Genomic DNA, 7,762 nt, shown 5'->3' on the forward strand with positions numbered 1-7,762 from the left:
CACTTATAAACGGAAACCAATACCACAATGCAAAACTAACACATGCAAGGCATTCATAACGCTTATAAACAGCCTAAGTGTCATGCTCAATGCATTGTCCATTCATTGCTACTTCTTTTATATAACAAATATACAAAACAGCAATTAAACAAGCAAAACATGCTTCCATTCACCCTTAGACTATAACATTTATAATAAAAGGATGATGCATGATAATGCTCTGCATGCAAAATATAACTCTTATATTTCATGATGCATGTGTATGCTTTCAAGTAATTTCTTCATGCTCGATTATAACATTTATAATACATGATGAATGAATAATTGCACAACCTAAGGAGGGTTTTAAACTATATGTCAAACACTTTGGCATATAAGCACCATACATCACATGTATAAAAAACCAATATTGATGAACCAGGTAAAATTGCCTTAAAAACCACAAAATTAAAGCTAACTATTACAAAGACAAAGAGTCTCTGGTTCAAACAGGCAAACCAGGTCTTGAACTGCTTGGGCAAAGCATCGTATCTCCAACCATCGTGTACTAAACTCCCCGCGATCGTCTACACGATAAAACAAACGCTTTGCTCTATCGCTTACCAACACTCCCAGAGCTAAACGATCATTTAGCATTTACTACACGATCATGTACCTTTTGAAGGAACTCTTAACGAAGAGCATCCATAAGCGCGTTCGAATCTTTCCGATTTCATTATGACCAAAATACAACACATACATTCTATCAAATAGTTATGCAATTTAAACTAATTAATGACATGCTTTGAACACTAATACAAGGGAAAGAGTTCTCATGCCAGTTGAACTTAGATGCAGCGGAAGAACCTCCACCTGCACTCTATCACCCAACAAACAAGTCGGCTGCAACAGCACGATCGTCTACATGAACAGCAGCAACATGAACAATCACAAACAAGTGAATAGCAGCAGGGACGACACCACCAAAATGGAGCCCTTGGTATTCTCGAAGTGAGAATCCAAAGTGTGGTCTTTGGTGAGTTTGGTAGAGGTTGGAGAAATAACAAATCGTGTAGACGATAAGCAAGTGGGAGAGAAAAGGAGCCATCGTATAGCTAAATGCTTGTTGTTTAGAAGAAGCTACATGATCGTGTAGGTTTTACTATGCGATCGTTTAGTAAATGGTGGACGATCGTTTAGAAAATGCGGCACATTATGCGATCGTTTAGCGACTAGTGTGTGATCATTTAGGCGTGAGGTGTGCGATGGTTTAGATGATAAAACTTTATCATATAGGCTCTCGACTATGCGATCGTTTATGTTTTACACCGATGCGATTTTTTTTATGAACTTTTGTAAAATGAAACAAATTTTCATTTTATTCTTCGGTTACAATAACCGACTTTGGATTCTCCCACTAGCACACGTCCGAGAGAAGTTTTAGGCCAATTATCATATAATTAACCAATTTAATAATTAATGAATATAATCATATTATATTCTTACCCTATAGTTTGATATCACATATCTACTATAGTAATTTCTCCTCTACTTGATATAAATCATATTTATATCTAATTTTCTCTACTTAACGATTAAATACAAATGCAGAAACCCATTGTGACTGCAAAATGAAGTTCAAAACAGACTTGTAATCTAGAATATCAGAACAACCTGGCTCTGATACCAATTGAAGAAAATCGAACACGAGGATTTCCATGTGCAGTGGAATAGATCATTCCAAATTACAATCATGTATGAACATTACAAATTACAATCATACATAAATACAAAATTGTTATGCATTCAATACAAAAATTATAGCATGAACACTACAGATGAACAAGGAGAAAAATCTCTACACACATTTGTAGACTTGTCTCCACGCTCCTTGCTCACAAACACTCGAACAACATGACCGCTACACAACCGAACACCGCACATTTGAACTCAGCGATTGCCTCGATCACGAGCACCCTAACAGCACGAATGGCCTCCACAGAACCTCGACGGTGTCGAGTTGAATATGACACCACCAAGAAGGTTACCTTGGTATTCTCGATGTGAGAATCCAGTGGGTGTGCTCTGTTTGGACTTGGTTTGAGGCAGAAGAAGGAGGATTCAACAATCGTGTAAACGATTGAGCAAGTGGGAGATGGCTGAAACCTATCGTATAGATCGATCCCAATTGTTTAGCAAATGCTTAAGCGCTTCAACAATAAGCTAAGCGATCCGTTTAGCTCATTCGCTTAGTTCCATTCTGTCGCTTTACAAAACACTACACGATCGTTTAGCTCGCTCAATGTATTGCTTAGTAAATCCATGTACTTGAAAACTTCCGTTCCATGAGATATACTTTTGAGAAAAATCTCTCCAAAACAATTTTGACAAAAAACTTACTAAAATTAGGAAACAAAAAATTTCTTTATCTCACGATTAAATGAAACCACCGAATAAACCTGACCACTTAACTTGTGTATTAGAGAAAAAAGATTAATTACAATAATTAATTATTATAAATAATGTATAAACCCAAACTTTCCAATACTATTTGATTTATAACCTATAGTTTTAATATTTCATCTCATGAAACATATAAACCATAGTTCTTTTTCTATTCCATGGCACTTAATGTAAATCTCATTTACATTAATCCTCCACTAGATGTATCTCATACATCATACCGATCATATCATATATAATCGAATTACCTCTTGTCATTTTGAACATTTCAAATCAACTCCAAGAACTGATCCTCAATTGAATCCATTGAGCTACCAAGGGGATCTTATGGACCTGTAGCTCAAAGCTCCAACGATACGTGAATAACTGGCTAAACTCTTTAGTCATGGAATCCACCATCTGTTAACTGCCAGGCACTCCACTAAAGATTGACAGCTGAACTCCCCTTACCACAGATATATTATGTGTCCATCTTAACGTATCAGCAGTGCGACAACCCTTCACAGATCGCTCGTAAGTACAACTGGGCCAATAACTGTTATGCCCCTGTAGTTACATCTAACTCTTTAAGTACCACTGATCCCTCTAATGAACATAAGTCATAGTCCTACTATGACTGAGACCTCTCTTCCAAAGAGAAGTTGTGACCACTATGTTCAAGCCCCGAAATCAGCTCTTAATGGAGCAATCTCTCTACTTATCCCTGCTTTGGGAAATAAGTGAATTCCATCTTGTGGATTGAGTTCCTAGCTCCCAAATCAGACAAGTCTCCAAAAAGGTAGACATGTTGATTTGGCAATCTGGCCGCTCTCACACATACTAATCAAAGGATCGCCCTCAAAGGCAGGAGTTCCAGAAACACTCAGGATTAAGGTAATGTCAACTATGGTCGTTTAGGTGAGATGTAAGTCTCTAGTATCAACGACGTTATATACAAAGTCTAATCATCTCGTGGTCCGAGTTTTATACAAACTCTTTGTATAGGACATCCCCACGACCACGTCTCCACATGAATGGTCAAGATCTACCATCTGTAGTAGTTTACAACACTTGTAAACCTCTACAAAGCGGGCCGTATCCGTAGTGTCACAAGGATCAGGTATCCCACCTTAATCCTTATACTACATACCTATTTAGTTATCAGTTAAGGCAACTTGTATATCACATATACATGCTTAAGTTTACATAAGATAACCAAGGAGCTTTGTTTATTGGATATGAGTAAATGCCAAAATTAAATAACATTTATTTTATTCATCAAACAATGTGTATCTTTACAAACAACGAGACTCTAGGAGAATTAAGACACCAATCCCAACAATCATATATAACATATAACCTATACTTTATATTGTTTAACATACAATATAACCTATAATTTATTAATCTCAATTAACCTATAATATTAATATGAATCACATTCATATTAATCTTAACTTACAGTTCTTATATGAATCATATTCATATAACTAATATTTCAATCGTATTCAAATATTTATTTCTCTCGCTAAAACTTTATATTATAATGCATACTATATATTATATTAAGGGCTAGTTGTATAAATGAAATTCAAGCCCAAAATAATAGAATATGTAGTTCAAGGATAAAATAATTGCATACATAGAAAAAAAAAATGGCAAAAGACTAAAAGGCCCACATCTAGCCACCATTTTGCTCGATTCTTCCCGATTTTCTCAAATTGAAAGCTATCACTAATAGCAGCTATCAGTGATAACCACTGATAACTACTATCAGCTGCTATACCAGTGATGGAGAACTATTAGTGGCTATCACCGATAACTTTCATAAATGACTATCAACTTTGAAAGATTAACACAATAGCTATCACTAATAATCTTCTATAGTGGCTATAACTGATAGCAGCTATCAGTCACTATCATTGATAGACTTTCATCAATTAGAATCAACCTTGAATTATTAACACTTAAGGCTAACAATGATAGACTTCTATAACTAGTTATGAACTTTAAAAGAAACTTAGATTTCACCTAACTTCTATCACCGATATCACTAATATCACTAATATCATTGTTATCAGTGATAGCTTCTTTCACTGGTAACATCACTGATAAGATGCTATCAATGATCTCATTAATATCATGCTATCAATGATCTCATTAATATCATGCTATCAATGATAGCACTCTATCATCGATAACATGCTATTAGAGATAACTTCTATCATCGATAACGTGATATTGGTGGTATCTTCTATCATCGATAATGTACTATCAATATTAGCTTCTATCATCAATAACATACTATCAATGGTAGCTTCTATCAATGACGGCTATTGACCACCTTATTGTCTCTTTCCTTGTCCTTTACAAACATTCATACGACCCATTTTCTTTTCGATACCTCTTAAGGACACTTCCTTATAAACACTGAACAACCAAACCAAACAGTTCTTTGTTTGATTTTGAAAACAAATATTACGAGACACAACTACACAAATATTTCAATTTGTGCCCTTCATTTTAGGCCATCTATGCCATTTTTCCATGTTGATTTCTGATAGACATCATACTCTTAAAGCCCTATAAAAAGAAAAACAAATTATTGGCATGTCTGATATCCTTCGCATTTCTCTTTTTTTTTTTTATAAATGAACTTGTTTAATAACTATTCATGTTTATTATTTCAAACTTTTAAGAAATGTTTCTAAAAATAGTGCAAATTTGTGGACTAAAAAAATAGTTTATTTCAAATCTGTTTTCATTTGCTATTTATATTTAATGTTTCCTTGTAATAATCAAACTAGATGATTGGCTTGTTGGTGTTAAGTCACTTATGAATTTGGTACTTTCAAGTCTTGGGTAAGAAATTCACCTCATAATTCTTTTGAAAAAAAATAGAAGAAGCAAAAACTGGATAATGAAAAGAAACTTAAAAAGAGAGAGAGAGAGAAAGAAAGAAAAAATTGGAGAAAGGAAAGAAAATTAAAAAAAAATGAAGCAAAAATTGGAGAAAGGAAAGAAAATAAAAAAAGAAAAAATTGAAAAAATAAAATAAAATAAAAAATAAAAAAGAAAGTGAAGAAGAAAAAACCGGAGAAAGAGAAGATTTTTATTAAAGGGAAAGAATCAAGAATTGAAGAAAATAAAGAAAATAAAAAATATAAAAATAAAGAAAGAATGGGAAGGAAAAGCAAAAATTGACGATCGCCTACCTCATCGTGTAGCATCGCTCACTTACTAGACGATCGTGTACCTCATAGTGTAACGCCACTCATTTGCTACACGATCGTCTTCCCAGTGCCTTGCGCTCAACATTTTGCTCTCTACTCTTGCTTATGTATACCCAACACATGCGCAACTCTTGGCAATGCCTCTTCCCAATAGTTTGGCCAATCATGCGTTCAACCTCATAAGCGCATGGTTGCCTTTCTACTTATCTTATGTGTTAATGTCTCTCAACGCATGGTTCCTTTTTTACTTTACACTTAACTAAATTTCATCAATTAAGGCTTATCTCCAAGCTACTCAGTGAAGATTTATTCAACATTTAGAAATTTCCTTCTCTTCATCATAGGATTTAACTTTTACTAAGTTAATTCCTTTTATAACATGCTTAAGTAGGGACAATGGAAATCTGGGTTTCACAATAACCCTTTGCCACCACTAGCCTTAAATGTCTGGACATTACCATCAACACCCCCTTGTTCTCTTGTAAATCTATTTGCAACCTATAGTGAGAAAGTCTCATCGTGGTCTTGTAGTTTATAATTATATTTGTACAAACAATTTATTATGTAATACAATAAGAGGTATTTTATTCGACATTTAGTTGCATCAACTCAAAAATTAGTAAACTAAGATCTAAGGTTATCTGCTATAACTTAAACATGTATGTGTAGATACACAGATAAATCATGTTTAAGTGATAACCTGAACAGTCTGTAGTAGATGAATAAGGTTGGGTACCTTATTCTGGTGCTATGAATATGACCTACTTTGTAGTTTTTTAAGGAGTTAACAACATACAAGCGAAAGCAATTAGGATCTTAAGCATTCTAATTTCATTAATTTTAAGATCGAGCATGCTAGTACAAGCTGTAAAACAGAGTTAGTGAAGCAAACCTTGGTATAGTTCAAAATTAAAGCAATTCATAGGTTGTTTCTCATCACAATCAGTTTGTGGACCACCACTAGAGTCTTCCCCATTATTCTCTGACCTTAGAATGGATTGTGGGATCTGAATTTTGATGAATTTTGAAGGGAAAAATAAATTGGAGAGAGTTTTGGTGTTATGGATTTGATGGTTCAATCTCAGCTTCGAAAGCCAGAATCTTCAACCCAACTTTAGCATTTCTTCCTTCTATTTAAAGAAGAAACCATGCACAAACAATTTCATCTGAACTTGACATCAAATTAAGCACCATTTAGTGGTATTTGAGGTGTTGTTTAAGTTCAAAAAGTGGGAAATGTGGAAAAATCCCACTTTGTTCAAAATTCAATTAAAATTGAATTTCTAAAGTTTAATTTAAATGAATTTTTATCAAATTAATTCAATTAATTAATTTTTAAATAAAATTAATTTTAAAACAATTTTAAATATAATTAATTTTAATTAATTAAATAATTTAATTTTAAATATTAAATTATATAAAATTAATTTTAAATAATCAATTAAACAATTTAATTAATAATAATAATTTAATATCAAATATTAAATTAATAATTAACACCAATCCCAATCATGAATCTTTATTCATGTATCTAATATTTAAATCATATTTAAATATTTTTCAACTCCTTAAAAAGTTAAGTATATCAAATATAAATAATTGTTACTCCCTAAACCTAATTTGAACAATTCAAATTCTCTCATCATACTGTTCTAAAGCTTAGTCGGATGTGAGCTATGATGGGGACTTAATGGACCTACAGATCATGAGCTCCAACAATCTGAGATTAACCAACTAAACTCTTTAACCTAGTTAACCAACATTCATTAATTACCAAGACACTCCACTATAATCCAATAGCTGCACTCTCCTCACTGTAGATATATTTCTATCTACTCGATATAACCATGATTAGTAATTCAATCCTTCACAGGTTGTTCGTAATTACAGCTGGGTCAAACTTATTGTTTTACCCTTGTAATTACATTTTTCTCCTCAAGTCCCACCGATTATCTACTGAACATTTTTTTTCTAGTGCAACCACGAAACTGAGTCCCTCTCGGGCCAATGAGAGGGTGCGACCCCATTGTTCAAAACCTAAAGTCAGACACTTAAGAGAACAACCTATCTACTATCCCTAGAATCGGGTAGGAGAGAATTCCATCTTA

Source organism: Benincasa hispida, unplaced genomic scaffold (genome assembly GCF_009727055.1).
Source record: "Benincasa hispida cultivar B227 unplaced genomic scaffold, ASM972705v1 Contig32, whole genome shotgun sequence".
Taxonomy (NCBI): domain Eukaryota; kingdom Viridiplantae; phylum Streptophyta; class Magnoliopsida; order Cucurbitales; family Cucurbitaceae; genus Benincasa; species Benincasa hispida.